This window comes from Crotalus tigris, unplaced genomic scaffold, assembly GCF_016545835.1.
Source record: "Crotalus tigris isolate CLP2741 ecotype Arizona unplaced genomic scaffold, ASM1654583v1 scf7180000023712.884563, whole genome shotgun sequence".
NCBI lineage: Eukaryota > Metazoa > Chordata > Lepidosauria > Squamata > Viperidae > Crotalus > Crotalus tigris.
Genome location: NW_024100134.1, coordinates 656,034 through 674,885, shown reverse-complemented (window position 1 = coordinate 674,885; position 18,852 = coordinate 656,034). Strand labels below are relative to the sequence as shown.

At 44.0% G+C, this 18,852-nt stretch overlaps 1 protein-coding gene across 2 annotated transcripts in view; it reads right to left on the bottom strand.

Moving 5' to 3' along the window:
* Window positions 1-17,392, bottom strand: part of TBX4 (T-box transcription factor 4) — an 80,920-nt gene extending 63,528 nt beyond the window's left edge. For both annotated transcript variants that reach the window (XM_039320849.1, XM_039320850.1), the window contains exon 1: window positions 16,983-17,392. The gene's annotated coding sequence lies outside the window, so the exon portion shown is untranslated. The remainder of the gene's footprint in view (window positions 1-16,982) is intronic.
* Window positions 17,393-18,852: the final 1,460 nt, after the last annotated feature.

Below are 18,852 nucleotides of genomic sequence, written 5' to 3'. Positions count from 1 at the left end.
TGGGCCAATCACCAGGAGACAGGGACTTCTAGTCCTGCCTTTGAAAGCTGAGAGACTTTGTGCCCCCCCCCCCCCATTCTCTCATTCTCTCTCTTTCTCTCTTCTTTCACAAGGTTTCTGTTGTTGGGAAAAATAGGAAGAAAAATAGGAAGAAAGAAACAACACTTTGAGTTGTTTATAAAAAAATAATACAGGAGGTAAATAATAATAATAATAATAATAATAATAATAATAATAATAATAATAATAATAATAATAATAATAATAGTAAAGTTGGAAGGGACCTTGGAGGTCATCTAGTCCAACTGCCTGCTCGGGCAGGAAACCCTACACCATTTCGGACAAATAGCTGTCCAGTCTCTTCTTAAAAACTTCCAGTGTTGGAGCATTTACTGCTTCTGGCGGCAGGTTGTTCCATTGGTTAATTGTTCTCACTGTCAGGAAGTTTCTCCTTAATTCTAGGTTGCTTCTCTCCTTGATTAGTTTCCACCTGTTGCTTCTTGTCCTGCCTTCAGGTGCTTTGGAAAATAGCTTAATTCCCTCTTCTTTATGGCAGCCCCTGAGATATTGGAATACTGCTATCATGTCCCCCATTGTCCTTCTCTTCATTAAACTAGACATACCCAATTCTCGCAACCGTTCCTTATATGTTTTAGCCTCCAGTCCCCTAATCATCTTTGTTGCTCTTCTCTGTACTCTTTCTAGAGTCTCAACATCTTTTTTACATCGTGGTGACCAAAACTGGATGCAGTATTCCAAGGCATTGAAGTAAATAATAATAAAATAAAAATAAAATAATAATATAATATAATATAATACAATGTAATGTAATGTAATGTAGTATAACGTAATGTAATATAATACTATACTATACTATAATATATAATATATTAATATAATATAATACAATACAATACAACACAACACAATACAATACAATACAATACAATACAATACAATATAATATAATATAACGTATTTTCCGGCGTATAAGACAACTTTCTAAATCATGCAAATCTTCTCCAAAGTCGGGGGTCGTCTTATACGCCCAGTTGTCTTATATGCCAGAAAATACCGTATTTTCCGGCATATAAGACGACTTTCTAACCATGCAAATCTTCTCCAAAGGCGGGGGGGGGGTCGTCTTATATGCCCAGTCATCTTATACGCTGGAAAATACGGTAATATAACATAACATAACATAACAAGACTCTAGAAAGAGTACAGAGAAGAGCAACAAAGATGATTAGGGGACTGGAGGCTAAAACATATAAGGAATGGTTGCTAGAATTGGGTATGTCTAGTTTAATGAAGAGAAGGACAAGGGGGGACATGATAGCAGTATTCCAATATCTCAGGGGCTGCCCTAAAGAAGAGGGAGTCAAGCTATTCGCCAAAGCGCCTAAAGGCAGGAAAAGAAACAACGGATGGAAGCTAATCAAGGAGAGAAGCAACCTGGAAGTAAGGAGAAACTTCCTGACAGTGAGAACAATTAATCAGTGGAACAACCTGCCTCTAGAAGTTGTGAATGCTCCAACACTGGAAGTTTTTAAGAAGAGACTGGACAGCCATTTGTCCGAAATGGTGTAGGGTTTCCTGCCCGAGCAGAGGGTTGGACTAGATGACCTCCAAGGTCCCTTCCAACTTTACTACTACTATTATTATTATATATAACATATAACATAACATAACATAACATAATATAATGATCTTTGGTAAAACAAAAGCCTCCAGCAAACTTAAAGCTTCATTCAGACAACCAGCAACTTGTATGAATCTCAGACATTGATAGAACGACCTTCCTAGGGAGTGAGTCCCCACAGGTCCCTTTGAATAAATCTTTTCAGCTTCAGACTGTTCGTTATGGTAAAAAGAGCAAATTGCATTGGAAAAGTCACCGTAGGGCTTACTGGTATTAAGGGGGGGGGGGATAGGTGGGTAGTTGAAAAATGAAAGGGTCCTCAGTGCAGACAGCTATGGGCCTTCTCAGAAATAAGAATTCTCTTTAACGGGCTTTGCTTCCTGGGAAATTTCTATGTAATTGCAGCTTAATGCAGCTTTTTTTTTTTCTAAGTCCAGAAAAATATTTTTCTCTCCTGAACAAAACAGATTCTACTAAGCCATATTCTATATGGCTAATCTTTGATCGACAATAGTTCGTTTAGTGACTGTTCAAAGTTATGACGGCGCTGAAAAAAGTGATTGCTGACTTTTTTCACACATGTAACCACTGCAGCCTCCTGCTCAGAATTCGAACTTTTGACAATGGGTTCGTATTTATGACAGTTTGCAGACTCCCGGGGTCATCAGATCCCCTTTTTGCGACCTTCTGACAAGCAAAGTCAATGGGGGGGAGCCAGATTCACTTAACAACTGTGTGACTAACTCAACAACTGCAGTGATTCGCTTAGCAACTGTGGCAAGAAAGGTCGTAAAATGGGGCAAAGCTCACTTAACAACGGTTTTGCTTCGCAATGGAAATTTTGGGCTTAGTTGTCGTAAGTTGGGGACTATCTGTATCCCCACTGAACACTGCTGTGTGGCACATACAACCTAACTGTGCAGGTTTACTTCCAAGTTGTTGTGTTTTAATCACTCTTTTGTGATGAAAAACAATACAGTAATCTTGTGTGCTTGCATTTGTCTGTATGCTTCAAATCATTTTCTCACTGGAATCCAAATGCCTAAAAAACTATTTGTGTTCTACAGTTGTGTTACCATTTTAAGCATGTAGACTCGTAAGGGTTATTCCAGAATAATTAACTTTTCAGAATAAACACTATTCCTGTGTTTATTAAATATATTGCCGCATTTTAGTTCAACAATCATTTCCAATTCTCTTTTTACCCCCAATTCCCTTCGGATGTATTGATTCAAATTTCGCCAGGAAAAAAAAAATTCACAATAAGGCTAAAATATCATTTTTGGATCATAATGAGAGACCCCTACAAATGTCTCGTCCTATCTTAGTCGGGGTAGCAAGATACTATTCTTCTACTCTTACATTCATTTGCTTAAGAGTAAAGGAAGTTTTTTCCAGGAAAACCTCTTTTCCTAAATTTAAGAGATTTAGCAGCCAACTTACAGAAGATCACAGCACTGTGTAAAATTGCACAGAGGTAACACTGAAAAATCACCAAATTCCGTTTCAAGTGAAAAGATGGAGAATCCAGTAAGATCACCCCTTACTCCGGTTTTTGATCATCACAGTGCTCCAGTATCTCAGGGGCTGCCCCAAAGAAGAGGGAGTCAAGCTATTCTCCAAAGCGCCTGAGGGCAGGACAAGAAACAACGGATGGAAACTAATCAAGGAGAGAAGCAACATAGAACTAAGGAGAAACTTCCTGACATAACAGTTAACCAGTGGAACAACCTGCCTCCAGAGGTAGTGAATGCTCCAACCCTGGAAGTTTTTAAGAAGAGACTGGACAGCCATTTGTCCGAAATGGTATAGGGTTTCCTGTCTGAGCAGAGGGTTGGACTAGATGACCTCTAAAGTCCTTTCCAACTTTATTATTATTATTATTATTATTATTATTATTATTATTATTATTATTATTATTATTACCTCCTCTGACTACTTCTTCAGTGAAGGAATCCCTAGAAACTTTCCATCCGACTGGAAAATTTACCCAGATGATTTGTTCTAAAATGCCGCCTATGCTGCTTTTTTTTTTTACAAAAATTATCTTATTTTTTTTCCCTTCCCTGCAGTTTTAGAATTTTTGTAGCGAGATGTGGTTAAAGGGAAGGGTTATTTGAGTCCTCCTTTAGCACTGACACATACAGGTTGTTCTCAATTTACAATCACAATTGAGGCCCCAAATTTCTGTTGTTACGGGAGACCTCTGTTAAGTGAGTTTTGCCCCATTTTACGCCCTTTCCTGCCACAGTTGTTAAGTGAATCCCTGCAGTTGTTAAGTCAGTAAGCTGGTTGTTAAGTGAATCTGGCTTCCCCCCCCCTTGACTTTGCTTGTCAGAAGGTCACAAAAAGGGGATCACAGGACTCCGGGACATGCAAGCGTCATAAATATGAATCAGTTGCCAAGCGTCGGAATTTTGATCACGTGAATATGGGGATGTGGCCAAGGCCGTAAGTGTGAAAAACGGTCATAATAAGTCCCATTTTTCAGCATTGTTGTAACCCTGAACAGTCACTAAACGAACTATTGTAGATCAAGGATCAGCCATATACATTTCCCGTAAGGTTAGCCAAAATGGGTTCAAACATTTCACCCCTATGCTGGAAATGTAAAACAGCATTAGGTTCATACTACCATATGTGGTGGGAATGCCCAAAGATCCATGAGTATTGGAACAGGACACGAAACTGATTGAGGGATATATTAACACTGGACTTAGAGTTAAAACCTGAACCATTCTTGTTGGGAATAACGACAGAAAAATATGACAAGGGAACAATCTACCTGCTGCTACACATCCTGACTGCAGCTAGGCTTGCTTTAGCGCAAAAATGGAAGAGCAAGGAAATTCCCACAGAGGAAGAGTTAATACATAAAATATTAGCATGTGCGGAAATGGACAGGCTCACAATGATATTAAAAGACAAATGTGGATCAGTTTATTATGAAACCTGGGATAAATTTTACCGCTGGAGGAATTTGAAGAGGACAGTCAGGATTAAAGACGAATGTTAAGATAGAAATATATGTTATTTTAGAACAAGTATTGTATATAAAACTTAGATGTATATGTAGAGATTGTAAAAAGTGGAATAATCTGATAAGAATGTATATACTGGAATGTCACGTCAAATTCAATGTTTGTTTGTTTTTAATTGTATTATAAATAAAATTTGTAAAAAAAAAAGGATCAGCCATATAGAATATGACTTAGTAGAATCTGTTTTGATCAGGAGAGAAAAATATTTTTCTGGACTTTAAAATAAAAAAAAGCTGCATTAAGCTGCAATTACATAGAAATTTCCCAGGAAGCAAAGCCCGTTAAAGAGAATTCTTATTTCTGAGAAGGCCCATAGCTGTCTGCACTGAGGATCCTTTTATTTTTCAACTACCCACCTACCCACCCCCCCTTATTTAGATAGATGGAAGGCAGGCTAGCTCTTTTTAAGATTCTCTCTCTTTCCCCAAGTTTCTTATCTGGAATCCATTTTTAGCATTGGTATTAAGGCCGGAGACAGACCCAAGGATGCCTTGCTGTAAACATCACAAACGGTGAATCTCCACTCAAGATAAAAGAGAGAGACTGGGAAAAAAGCAATAAAGATTTTAAAAAGAAGGGGGTGGGTGAGAAGGGAAGGAAAAACAGACAGAGAAGTAGCATTGCATTTCCTTCATATTTAAGAGGAATTACACACAGTTTCCCCCCCCCCCAAAAAAAGCCAGGACACTAAAACCAGGGAATTTCAAGGGGTTTGAAGTTTTGGGCAGTTTTGGGCAGCGTTGATCCTTCTTTAGGTTTTCCTGTAACAGGAGAAGCCCCACAAACATCCTATAGTTTATCCTGGTTAATTTTATTTCTTCCTCGCTTTTGCGACAAGGATTGTCCGGAAGTTGAGCACTCTTAGGAATGACTCCGGAATGGGCCCCACTAGGTATTGCTCATTTTAGGGAGAGCAGCTAAGAGTACCTAGAAGTAACCCCACAGATTCACACGGGTTATGAACTGGAAGGAAAGCTGCATGTCGGTAGAGTTTCCCAACTCGGGGTCAGCTCAAAGTCTGCACGCAAGACGTTAAGCCGAATTATCTTGCTGGATTTCTTTCAGGTTTGAGTTGCTGTGCGAACTCGGAAAAGGGGCTAATCCGTTAACTCCGGCGAGCAGGTCTTGTGGACGTGGAAGTCAATTCTGTGTTAGCTGGAGAGGGAGGGCAATCCTCATCTTTGCTGGTTCTGCACATTCCTTTGGACCCCCTTCACGGACCCCCCCAAAAAACTCAAATAAAAGAGCGAGGCATCTCCTAAGTCCATTAGTTTCAGCCCCTCAAGAATTTACCCCAAAGGTTTGAGAGAGAGAGTGAATGAGAGAGACAGCGAGAGAGAGAATGCGAAAGAGAGTGAGAGAATGAGAGAATGAGAAAGAGAAAAAGAGAATGAGAAAGACAGAGAATGAGAGAGAATGAGAGAGAGAGAAAGAGAGAATGAGTAAGAGAATGAGAAAGAAAGAGAATGAGAAAGACAGAGAAAGAGAATGAGAAAGAGAGAAAGACAGAGTAAAGAGAGAGAGAGAGAATTAGGGCCCAGCTTACAGCCACTCTGCCCCTCCTCACCGGGCACAACTACAACTCCCATCATCCCCATCTCCTCCTGCAGAAGCCCCGGGTGACCCAGCTTCCCCGGGACGGCCAAACGGCTCCTGTCATAGGTCTGGCCCGGCCTGATAGCCCGGGGCAACCTTTGCCAAAGCCCCATCTCACCCCGAGGCGAGAGACATTTGACCTCTGAAGCTGCTCACTCTTGCGAAGGCGCTCCTGCTCCGCCTTTACTTCGGAGCGGCCCCGCAGAGCGTCCGCTGAGCCGAATCGGATTCGAAAGGGCTCCCTTAACCCAGGAACGTCCAACCACGGCAACTTGAAAACTTGTGGGCCAACTCCCAGAGGTCCCCAGGTCTTAAAGTGGCCAAGGCTGAACGCCCCTGCCTTTAACTTAACAAAGCCGCGCTTGGTTAGGATTGCTTGAAAGCTCCTAAACCAGGGATAGGCAATCTTGGCTCTTTTATGACTCGTGGACTTCAACTCCCAGAATTCCTGCGCCAGCCATGCTGAGGAGAAAGGGAGAGGTTTCCATGCTGAGCCATGCTGGCTCAGGAATTCTGGGAGTTGAAGTCCACGAGTCATAAAAGAGCCAAGGTTCCCTCCCCCTGGCCTAGATCAGTAGTAGGCAACCTTGGCTCTTTTATACTTGTGGACTTCAGCTCCCAGAATTCCTGAGCCAGCCATGCTGAGGAGAAATAGAGAGGTTTCCATGCTGAGCCATGCTGGCTCAGGAATTCTGGGAGTTGAAGTCCACGAGTCATAAAAGAGCCGAGGTTGCCTACCCCTGGCCTAGACCGGGCCAACCTAGGCGCCCACCTCCAAGGAGGCAGATGGGTGGCGGAAGGAACCGCCTGGCGGAGTCACTTCGGATTCAGAATAACAGGACAGCCGAGTTGGAAGGGACCTTGGAGGTCTTCTAGTCCAACCCCTTGCTCAAGCAGGAGACCCTATACCATTTCACACCGACGGTTGTCCAATCTCTTCTTGAAAACCTCCAGGGATGGAGCAGCCACAACTTCTGGTGGCAAGTCGTTCCACTGGTTCATTGTTCTCACTGACGGGAAATTTCTCCTTAGTTCCAGGTTGCTTCTCTCCTTGATTAGTTTCCACCCGTTGCTTCTTGTCCTGCCTTCGGGTGCTTGGGAGAATAGGTTGACCCCCTCTTCTTTGGGGCAGCCCCTCAAATATTGGAACGCTGCTATCACGAGAGCCGAGGCGATTTCTCCATCCGTCCGTCCCTCGCGAAAACCTCCCTCATAAGGAAGGTACGTTTCAGCCAGCCGCCACCCTCTCACGTTTGAAAGCCGCCTCAAACCCGATCAGGCATGGGGGAGCTCTTCCGACATCCCTTAATAATAACAGTAATAATAATTATAGAGTTGGAAGGCACCTTAGAGGTCTTCTAGTCCAACGACCTGCCTCCAGAAGCGGTGAATGCTCCAACACTGGAAGTTTGTAAGAAGAAACTGGACAGCCATTTGTTCGAAATGGTATAGGGTTACCTGCCTGAGCAGGAGGTTGGACTAGATGACCTCCAAGGTCCCTTCCAAGTCTGTTAACCTGTTATTCTACACATCTTTAGTGCACCCTTCTTATTATTTCTGTTGAAAAGCCCTGGCGCAGGGTTTCCTGCCTGAGCAGGGGGTTGGACTTGATGACCTCCAAAGTCCCTTCCAACTTTATTACTATTATTGTTATTGTTGTTGTTGTTGTTGTTGTTGTTATTATTATTATTATTATTATTATTATTATTATTATTATGGATCATCGCACAGCCAGATGTTCAGACTGGATTTGGCATTTTGTCTATCTATCGAGTCCTTACCCAGGACCTGGGATAGGTCTATTATTATTATTATTATTAATAATTAATAATAATAATAATAACCCTCCCCCCTTCTCAGGCAGGAAACCCTATATCTTCCCCCGGGTTAAAGTGCGAAGCCGGAATCCAATTCGGATTAACCCCCACCCATCCCGCTTCTCATTCCAAAGACGCACCCGCTCCTTTCCTCTCCAGTTAGCCAAAGCAGGACCACGGCACCGTTTCGTTACAAAAAGGTCGTTTGAACGCGACCTCTTGGGGAAACCAGAAGCTGGCCATAGCTCCAGCGAGGCTTTTTGGCTGAGTCCCCCCCCCAAAAAAAGGCGCAACCGAATTTGCTCCAGAGGCAAGAAAAAGATTCTCTGATCTTTGGATATTTCCAGAAGTAAAACCCCTGGAAGAAGCTAATTTGGGGAGACCTTAAGACTGCTCTCTCCCCGTTCCCCACTCGACTCCCGGAGCCTCTGTGCTTCCACACAAACTGCCTTTGCTGCGTGGCGAGATCCAGAAGCAAAGAGGACCCAGATTGTGGGGGGCAATGTAAATATATGTATACATTGCTTACTGGTATACACCGCTTAGAGAGTGCTTGCACTTAAAGCGGTATATAAGTCTCATAAAGAAATAAATACATATATACATACATAAATAAATAAAGAGGCGCGTCAGGATCTCCCGTTTGGCTTTGGAGAGCCGATCTGCGTTTCTCCTGCCTTGTCCGGCCTAATGGACAGGAGTCGCCCGGTTATCTTGCCCACAGAAGCGTTTGTTGGCCGGAATTTCTTCTGGGAACAGAGTGGCTTTTGTTTTTGTTTTTTAATATGATCTTCCTATTGTTGACTGCCGAGTGATGTACTTAAGATGGGAGGCTGTATGCCTTTTCTAAATAAACGCAATAAACGGATAGGGTCCTAATATTTGCACTGCTCCTAAGAGTGCAACTTTTTTTTTTTTTTTTTTTGCAATTGGTGAATGGTCCAAATGCTTTTTTTCCCCAGGTGGATTATCATTATTGTTATATTAGTTTGGCTGTTATTATAATAATAATAATATTAGGACACCACATCAGCAAGTATTGGGGGGGGGCAATTGGCAAAAGGAAGCTCAAAATCCCTTCCCCCCCCAGATTGATTATCATTATTGTTATATTAGTTTGGCCATTATAATAATAATAATATTAGGACACCACATCAGCAAGTATTGAGGGGGGGGGGAAATGGCAAAAGGACCAAATTGATTGGAAACACTTTTTTTTTTTTTTGCAATTAGTGAATTGTCCAAATGCTTCTCTCCCCAGATTGATTATCATTATGGTTATATTAGTTTGGCTGTTATTATAATAATAATATTAGGACACCACATCAGCAAGTATTGGGGGGGGGGCAATTGGCAAAAGGAAGCTCAAAATCCCTTCCCCCCCCAGATTGATTATCATTATTGTTATATTAGTTTGGCCATTATAATAATAATATTAGGACACCACATCAGCAAGTATTGAGGGGGGGGGAAATGGCAAAAGGACCAAATTGATTGGAAACACTTTTTTTTTTTTTTTGCAATTAGTGAATTGTCCAAATGCTTTTCCCCCCCAGGTGGGTTATCATTATTTTTATATTAGTTTGGCCGTTATAATAATAATATTAAGACATTACATCAACAAGTATTAGGAGGGGGGCAATTGGCAAAAGGAAACTCAGGACCAAATTGGTTGGAAACATGCCGAAAAGGCCTTCATCCTGCAGGGGATAAGACCATGGTTAAAATGAAGAGGATGATTATAACACCATCAAACATCCCCATCTGCCTATCCCAAATCCTTGGGAAGGATTTGATCGGTGGACAAAAAATTCCAGATCCAGTCTGACTGTGCAACCAGCCAATAATATTAACAATATTTTAATAATACATTAGTTGATCACATATAATAGCATAGTAATATAATTAATAATATACTATATATAATATAGTTTCAGCCAATTTGGCCTAGCGATAAGGTACCAGGCCGAAAAACAGGAGACTGTGAGTTCTAGTTCTGCCTTAGCCATGAAGGCCACCTGGCTGACTTTGGGCCAGTCGCCTTTTCTCAGCCCAAACTACCTCACAGGGTTGACGTTGTTGTGGGGAAAACGGGAGGAAGGAGGCATGTGGGATATGTTTACTGCCTTGAGTTATTTGTAAAAAAAAAATAATAATAGGCAGGATATAAATCAATACGTAGATTAAAAGCATGGATCAGATTTGGTAATTCACGCCGAATCTCACGGCCCCCCCCGTTTACACACCTTACCTTTTATTTCTTTCATTTACTCAAGGCGTAAGCAATTTTTAAAAACGGGACCCGCTTGATCCTCCGAAATGGCATCCGTTTGGGAGTCAGTTATAGCAGGACTAATTTTGAATGTTAGTCGTTTCTGGAAAAGGTGGGGAAGAAAGGACTTTTATGAAATACAAAGAGGGTTGTCTCAAAAGGTGATTTTTTTTCCTCAAAAGGCAACCGGACTTTCTTCCTTTCCCCGCCCCCCTTGAAAACGTTTCGCTTCTCATCCAAGAAGCTTCTTCAGTTCGGAAACGAAACGTCTCCAAGGGAGGGGGGAGAGAAAGAGGGGGGGGGGACAAAACAAGAAGTCCAGTTGCCTATGGAAAAGCACTTTTGGGGCAACCACGGCCCGGATGATTGAGAATCTCCATAGACACCTTGAGAGGATTGCTTGATTTCCACGTTATTGCGAGCAGGAAGTGGTAGCTGGGAAGGCCACGAGGCCTAGAAACTTGATTTGCAACCCAAGGAAGTGAGAAGCGCAAAGAAGAGAGAGAGAGAGAGAGAAAAAGAGAACAGGATGGATAATCAACTGTTCTCCGTTTTCCAAATTGCAGACGATCAGAGACCACACACCACTTCTCCAGTTTTTTTTTTCCGCTTGTGGGGAACCCCTTAGCCAGATCCCGCTCACAATTATTTTAGATTTTAAAGGAGACGACCCCAACCATCCTCAAGCCCTGCTGAACCAGCGGATTTACTTCCCAGATAAGGAAAAACTAACCGATTTGAACCGTCCTCTGAGAAAGCAGCTGCTTACTCTCAAGTAGAACTGCGCTAGTTCCGCTTTCCGGGGGGGGTCTCCGCTTCAATTCTGGACAGTCCAAGCTGCCCCCCCCCCGAAAGATTTTTCGCGCGGGCTAGAAATAGGATTAACCCTGCCTTTGGGACAAGCCCGTAGAATTCCCAGTTTCTAACTTTTTTTTTTTTTTAAATCTCCCTGGCCAGTTTCTTTAAGTTAGTTATTTCGTTTAGTTAGTTCTCAGAAACAGGGCAAAACCGCAGCGGACCTCTCGCTTCGTTATCTTTTTCAGGACGTTTTTGTTTAGAAAGAAAGAAAGAAAGAAAGAAAGAAAGAAAGAAAGAAAGAGAGAGAGAGAGAGAGAGAGAGAGAGAGAGAGAGAGAGAGAGAGAGAGAGAGAGAGAAGGAAGGAAGGAAAGAAAGAGAGAGAGAGAGAGAGAAAGAAAGAAAGAAAGAAAGAAAGAAAGAAAGAAAGAAAGAAAGAAAGAGAAAATATCGAAATGAAAGAAAAGTTAGTTTCGAATAGACTGAGGTCAAAGGAGCTGTCTAATTTTAATTTTAGAAAAATACAGTGGTGTCTGTTCTTAAAATAAAAACATCCAGGCGCATCCATTGGCAAGGGGGAAAAAAACTGCATTTCTTTATCCCTAAAAGTGTATTCATACAATGGATTGATCCCAGTTAATTATATTCAAATGGGTTGCATTTTCCGTTCTTTTTCGAGAGAAGAAAGGGGGGGGGAAACCCCTTTAAAATCAACGCGGTCCCTCCATTTCAACCGAACGAAAGGAGATAAGGACGAAGGCAAACCTTTCTAAAATTGTGCACCCTTTGTAAAATTTTCGCTGACGGATAAGCCGTCGGGAGTTTAACTGTAACTAAGTCAGAAGAGCAGGAAAATCCTTGGGACAAAACAAGTTACAGGCTGCTTGGAGTCTTTAAATGGCTTAAGGGAGCCGCTTCCACACGTTTTAAAAAACTAAACCCAAATAGGAAACGTCTGAATCTCTCTTTCATTTATCTGAAGGATTAGAGCAGAGCTGTTCATAGCTACTTTGTGAATTCACCCAGGAAATCATTATTACATGCATATTACATATTACATACATATTACATACATTGTTACATTTTATTTTTTGTAATCGTTTTTTTATCTTTTTTTTATGGCAAAGAAAACCCAAGGCTTCTCCTTTTAAAAATAAAGCCCACACTTTCCCGGAAAGTCAGGACAGGGCAGTGCTAAAAGATTACTGAGGAAGTAAAATTTTAATTTATTTTTTTTGTTTAAATAAAAGTTTTCATTGAGTTTTATGGGGTTAGGGAAGGGATAGGACCAGGATAGGGATTAAGGTTCAGGGTGGGGTTAGGATCAGGATTGGGGTTAGGATAGGATTGGGAACAACATTGAAGTTGCCCCCCCCCAATAACATTTTCAAGCTTTAGCAAACAGACTATTGTCGGGGTACATATGCTCAGTTAACACTAATTAATACAAGAGTAAATAGCTGTAGTGAATATGATAAACAATAATCATGAACAATATCAATTGGTCAATACATATCATTCTTCTTGCTAATATATCTCCAAAATAACATTTCAGATTCATTTCCTCACTAGTTTGTTTTCCTAACCGTTGGTAAAATTTATCCCACGTTTTAAAATAAACTGAACCTTCACAAGAAGATTCAATAAAATTTTAAATTTTAAAAGAAGATGGACAGAGAGCCTTGAAATGCTTTTGAACCCGCCTGATTTTAAAAAATGAAATACTGAAAGGCAATCTGAAGTGAGTTAAACTATGGTTCGATAAGGCCTATTTGTAGGCTGCCAGCCTCAGTTTCCCAGCCTGTAAAACAGAGAGGTTTGGAAAAACCCTGATGTAAAAGCAGAGGAAACGAGCTAACATTGCTGACTCTTAGGACTAATATTAATAACGGACGGAAATAAATAGGATTGCAACTAATACCCTGAATACCATAACCATCAAAGCCCTACAGGATTCCTACAGCTGCTCCTAACCCAAATTCAGGATTAAGATGGGGAAGAGATTTTTCCTCTCCTTCCCCAAGAGAAACAAATGGATCTGTCCAACGAGGGGGGGGCGATATTAGACGCCCCTTACTCACCATTCTTTGGAATAACCTTTCCCCCCACGGCTGCCCTGGCTGATGCTTAGAAGAAGACCCCTTTCAAATTTGGGTCAATAATGGAAAAATCGATTCTTTCCCCCCCTGGAAAGCTTGCAATGGATTCTTCGATCCACAATCCCGCCAGGTCGCCAGGATTTGCTGGAAGCTGAGAAGAGATGGGGCCTGCTCAAGCAGCTGTCTGGCCCTTGGATTTAGTACTTGGATATGCAACTTGGACTGTCTAAGGGTTGAGTTGGGCCGACTCTCGTCCTCTTTGTGATCCAGCGGGTTGCAGTCACTTCAAAAAAACCTCGATTCAATCCGCACCCACATTACACAAAAAATGTTGAGACTTTGGAAAAAGTGTGGAGAAGAGTAACAAAGACTATTAAAGGCCTGGAGATGAAAACAAAGGAAGAAGGATTTGGGTCTGGCTAGTCTAGAGACAAGAAAGACTAGGGGGGGGGGTGGTGGTGATATGATAGCAGTCTTCCAGTATTTGAGGGGCCGCCAAAAAAGAAGAGGGGGGGGGGGGTCAACTTATTTTCCAAAGCACCAGAAGGCCAGATAAGAAGCAACGGATGGAAACTGATCAAGGAGAGAAGCAACCTAGAACTAAGGAGAAACTTCCTGACACTGAGGTCAGTTAACCAGTGGAACAGCTTGCCACCAGAAATTGTGAATGCTCCAACACTGGAGGTTTTTAGGAAGAGACTGGACAGCCACTTGTCTCAAATTGTAGAGGGTCTCCTACTTGAGTAAGTGGTTGGACTAGAAGACCTCCAAGGTCCCTTCCAGACCTATTCTGATTGATTGATAGAGCAATTTCTAAGTATCTTCAGGCGAGCCAAATGCAGTACTACAGGCTACTTCTGCTGCCTGCCGGTTGCCTGCAGTTTGGTGGTTTGATTCTCACCAGCTCAAACTTGCCTCAACCTACCTTCCTTCCAAGGTCTGTAAAAGGAGGACCCAGATTGTTGGGGGCAAATAGGCTGACTCTGTAAACCGCTTAGAGAGGGCTGTAAAGCACTATGAAGCGGTATATAAGTCTAAGTGCTATTGCTATTGCTTCCTTCCTTCCTTTCCTTCTTTCCCTCCCTCTCTTTCCTCCTTCCCTCCTTCCCTCCCTCCTTTCTTTCCCTCCTTCTCCTTCCTTCCTTCCTTCCTTCCTTCCTTCCTTCCTTCCTTCTCACGGTGGCACGAAGTTTAGAATGCAGTATTGCAGACTGACTTTGCCCACTGCCAGGAGTTCGATCCTGACCTGCTCAAGGTTGACTCAGCCTTCCATCCTTCCGAGGTCGGTAAAACGAGGACCCAGATTGTTGGGGGGCAAATAGGCTAACTCTGTAAACCGCTTAGAGAGGGCTATAAAGCTCCGTGAAGCGGTATATAAGTCTAAGAAGTGCTATCGCTATTAAGATCCACCCTGTCCCGAAATACTGCAAGCTGGCAGAATTCAGCAGGATTTAACCCTGGCAGAATTCAACAGGGTTTAACCCGGGCTGAACGCGGTTCTTAGGCCTCGCTTCCTTCCCAACCAGGAATTAAAAGTCAGAGCGGGACGGACGCTGGAGTGCAATTCGCTCCCTTTTAATCCAGAGAGGAAGGGGCAATTGATCAATTCCGGCCACATTTCGCCTTGACCGCTTTCTTTTCTCCCCGACGCCTACCTGAACTTTCTTAAAACGCCTTCTCAGCCCGTGCAGAGCCTTCTCCAGGCAGGCCCGTTTGGCGTCCCCACACCCTGACAAGGGGTTCGAAGAGCCGCTACGAAGTTCGAAGGGTTCGCGGGGAAGACGCCGCTCTCTAGACCCACAAGGCGAGTCCCGAAACTTTGCAAACCAAGCGGCGTTCAACAGCGGCCGCTAAATAATTGCACCGACGGGCGGCCGAAGTTCGCCCTCCCTGGGGGCAGTGGGAGAGCGAAACCGACGCGAAACCGGCGAACCGGGCGCTCAGTTTCCCGTCCAGGGCGTTGAAGGAAGGAGAACGCGAACCGCAGGAGACACAAATTGTACACACACACACACACACACACACACACACACACACATAAACGGATATGTGTGTGAGGCAAGCACATGCCGTCCTACCCTACCGGTTACTAGATAATAGGGCCTTTACAAACCGTTGATGAAAAATAAACTTTCCTTTTTTTCAATAGAAAAAAAAAAGAATCAATCAATCAATCATTCCGGGGTGATTTCAGCGCTGCGTAACGTGGGTTTTCTTTCTTAAAAAAACACCTTTTCCAAAAAAAATAAATAAAAATCTGGATTTCAAGCCACGCGCTACGGCTTTTCCTGCACCCCTTCCCCGCGCGACCTCAGAACGCTTCCCCGGCGGCGACTCCGGTCCCTAACCAGAGAGGCCCCAAGCGGACTGACTCCGAAGCGAGCGAATACGTTCAGGGGATCGGCCTCTGCAAAGCAGGCCGGGCTGAAGCCAGCCCAGACCGTTTGAAAAGGAAAAGGACGGCTGTGAAAAGGGAGAAAGGAGCAACAGCTGGATCGTGGTCTGGAAGCGGAGGGTGGCCTTTTCCAAAAAAAAAAAAAAAAGAAAGAAAATGTCAAGTTTTCTTTTGGGGACACATTTTACATTTTCCTTCCCCCCCCTTTTTTTTTGTAAGAAGGCTGCTAATCTTCGTAAGAGGAAGAGAGAGGTGGAAATTACACCGTTTTTCATTTCAGTAGAAATTTCCCGGTGGGGCTATTGGGAAAGAGGACCCGCACCCTCTTAGCGTTAACTGCGCCCCCCAAAAAAGCCATCCAGGAGCACTTTGCATTCCTAAGGACCTACCCGCGACTTTCAGATCCCCAGAATTGCCCGCCAACCTGTTTTTCGCGAAACGCGACGGCCGCGTCAGCCCACGCTTCTCTCCCTCCCCCCACCCTTTACTTAGGATCCAGCGAGCAAGGTTGATTTTGATACCAGGGAAGGCCAAAGAGGAAGGCCAAGTGCCATTTAAAAAAAAAGGAAAGGAAAGGAGAGGAAAGGAAAGGAAAGGGAAATGGAAGGAGAGGAAAGGAAAGGAAAGGAAAGGAAAGGAGGGAAATGGAAGGAGAGGAGAAGAAAGGAAAGGAAAGGAGGGAAATGGAAGGAGAGGAGAAGAAAGGAAAGGAAAGGAAAGGAAAGGAGGGAAATGGAAGGAGAGGAGAAGAAAGGAAAGGAAAGGAAAGGAGGGAAATGGAAGGAGAGGAGAGGAGAGGAGAGGAAAGGAAAGAAACACACACACAAAGCCTCTGGCTACAACCAGGCCCATGCCACGCGGGGACTTGCCTTCCCACAACCAGCTGACTCGGGTTGAGAAAAACAAAACACATATACACACAACCCCCCCCCCCCAGTAACTGCCTTTCAGGAAAGATTACGCCTGCAGAAGGGCATCTGGACTCGTAGTGCTTTAGCGAGCCCAGGTCTCCGGGGTCAGGTTGCACCTGGGAGACTTCCGGAAGCGGGAGTCAAGGAGTCGTGGGAATGCAGGCACCCTGTTGGTTGTTTTTTTTTTTTTTTTCTGGACCAAGCCTGAAAGATGCCCTTCCTTCTTTAGGGTGTGAGTGGGGAGGGGGGGAGAAAGAGAGAGGGGCATGGGTCCTTCCCCACCTCCCAGTCCTGTGCTGGGGGGTCCAACAGGCGGTAAACACGGCTAAAGACCTGGTCCTCCTCCCTCTCCACCCCCACCCGGCTGAGGATCCTTGCCAGGGGAGGGGGGGGACGGCACCGCTCCGACTCACAGTAAGCCCCCGAGGCTGGAAGCTGGGAGGATCAGATGCTAAGGCTGTGCAGCTGCGGCGGCATCAAGACCATCCTGCGGGGCTCCGCATCCTCGGGAGAAAAAAAAAAACCTTTCGCGGATCACCAGATCCCGCGCAGCGACATCCAGAGAATTCTTTTTTTTTTCTTTTCTCCCCCCGCCGGGCAAAATAAGAATAGTGGCGGTAATAAGAACAGCACTTTGAAAAGGGCCAAGGAAGAAACGACAGTCTCTTCTCTTGAAAGGTCCGGTGGAGGGTGTGTGTGTGTGGGGGGTCTCCCCCAAAGGAGACAGGATCGGGGAGGGGGCAGGTGGTTGGGGGGGGGAGTAGAAGAGAAAGCAGCTTCGGCTCCAGGCTACTGGCAGCGCCAAAAGGATCGCTCGGCTCCCTTCGGATCGCCTCTTCAACTGTCCCATAAAACGCCTGCGAGGTACGGAGGAAAGGGCTGCCCTCCCGCGCCGCCCCCCCCGCTCTGCTGACGTCGCTGCTGTCAATCTTCAAGCCCAGGATTTTCCAGACCAGCCCGGGGCTGCTTCTAGCCCCCCCCCCACTCCCCACCCGACTGAGCAAAGACTTTCTCCCAATCGGGATGTTTTTGCCAAATTCTCTCAAGCCCCCTGGATCTCTCAGCGCAGGGCCCCCCCCCCGCAATCCAGCCTTTTCCCTGCTTGCTCCCCCGCAGCCAAATTCTGCCCCCCCCCCGCCTCTTGCAAACCTTCCAGAAAAGCAAGAGGCGCATGCAAGCTGGAAGGAAGGAGGAAGGGAGGGAGGGAGGATCAGCGGAGCCCCTCCTGGTTTAAATTAAGGGTACATCTGGAAAGCACGGCCCGGAGGATTCCTCGCCACGCTCCAGGCAGCGGCCCAACCGGGCGGGCTGTCTACGGAGATTCTCAGTCACCCAGGTCGTAGTTATCCCAAAGGTGATTTTTTTCACCAGGCGACTTGGACTTTGCTGGTTTTTCTTTGAAGACGTTTCGCTTCTCCTCCAAGAAGCTTCTTCAGCTCTGGACGGGTTGAAGGGCTGCAGGACGGAGATCCCGCCCGGCCTCGATCCTGAACAGATCCTGCCCCGTCTGGCCTCGCGCAGCTGCGTAAAGACGCTAGAATAGAATAGAATAGAATAGAATAGAATAGAATAGAATAGAATAGAATAGAATAGAATAGAATAGAATCTTTTAGGATAGGATAGGGTAGGATAGGATAGAATAGAATCTTTATTTAGAATAGAATAGAATCTTTTAGGATAAAATAGGATAGGATAGGATAGGATAGGACAGGACAGAACGGAACAGAACAGAATAGAATCTTTATTTAGAATAGAATAGAACAGAATAGAATCTTTATTTAGAATAGAATAGAACAGAACAGAACAGAACAGAATAGAATAGAATAGAATAGAATAGAATCTTTATTTAGAATAGAATAGAATCTTTTAGGATAAAGTAGGATAGGATAGGATAGGATAGGATAGGATAGGATAGGATAGGACAGGACAGGACAGGACAGGACAGAATAGAATAGAATAGAACAGAATAGAATCTTTATTTAGAATAGAATAGAATCTTTTAGGATAAAGTAGGATAGGATAGGATAGGATAGGATAGGATAGGATAGGATAGGACAGGACAGGACAGGACAGGACAGAATAGAATAGAATAGAACAGAACAGAATAGAATCTTTATTTAGAATAGAATAGAATAGATTGTAGAATAGAATAGAATAGAATAGAATAGAATAGAATAGAATAGAATAGAATAGAATAGAATAGAATAGAATAGAATAGAATAGAGCTGGAAGGGATCTTGGAGATCTTCTAGTCCAGTCCCCCCACCCCTGCTCAAGCAGGTG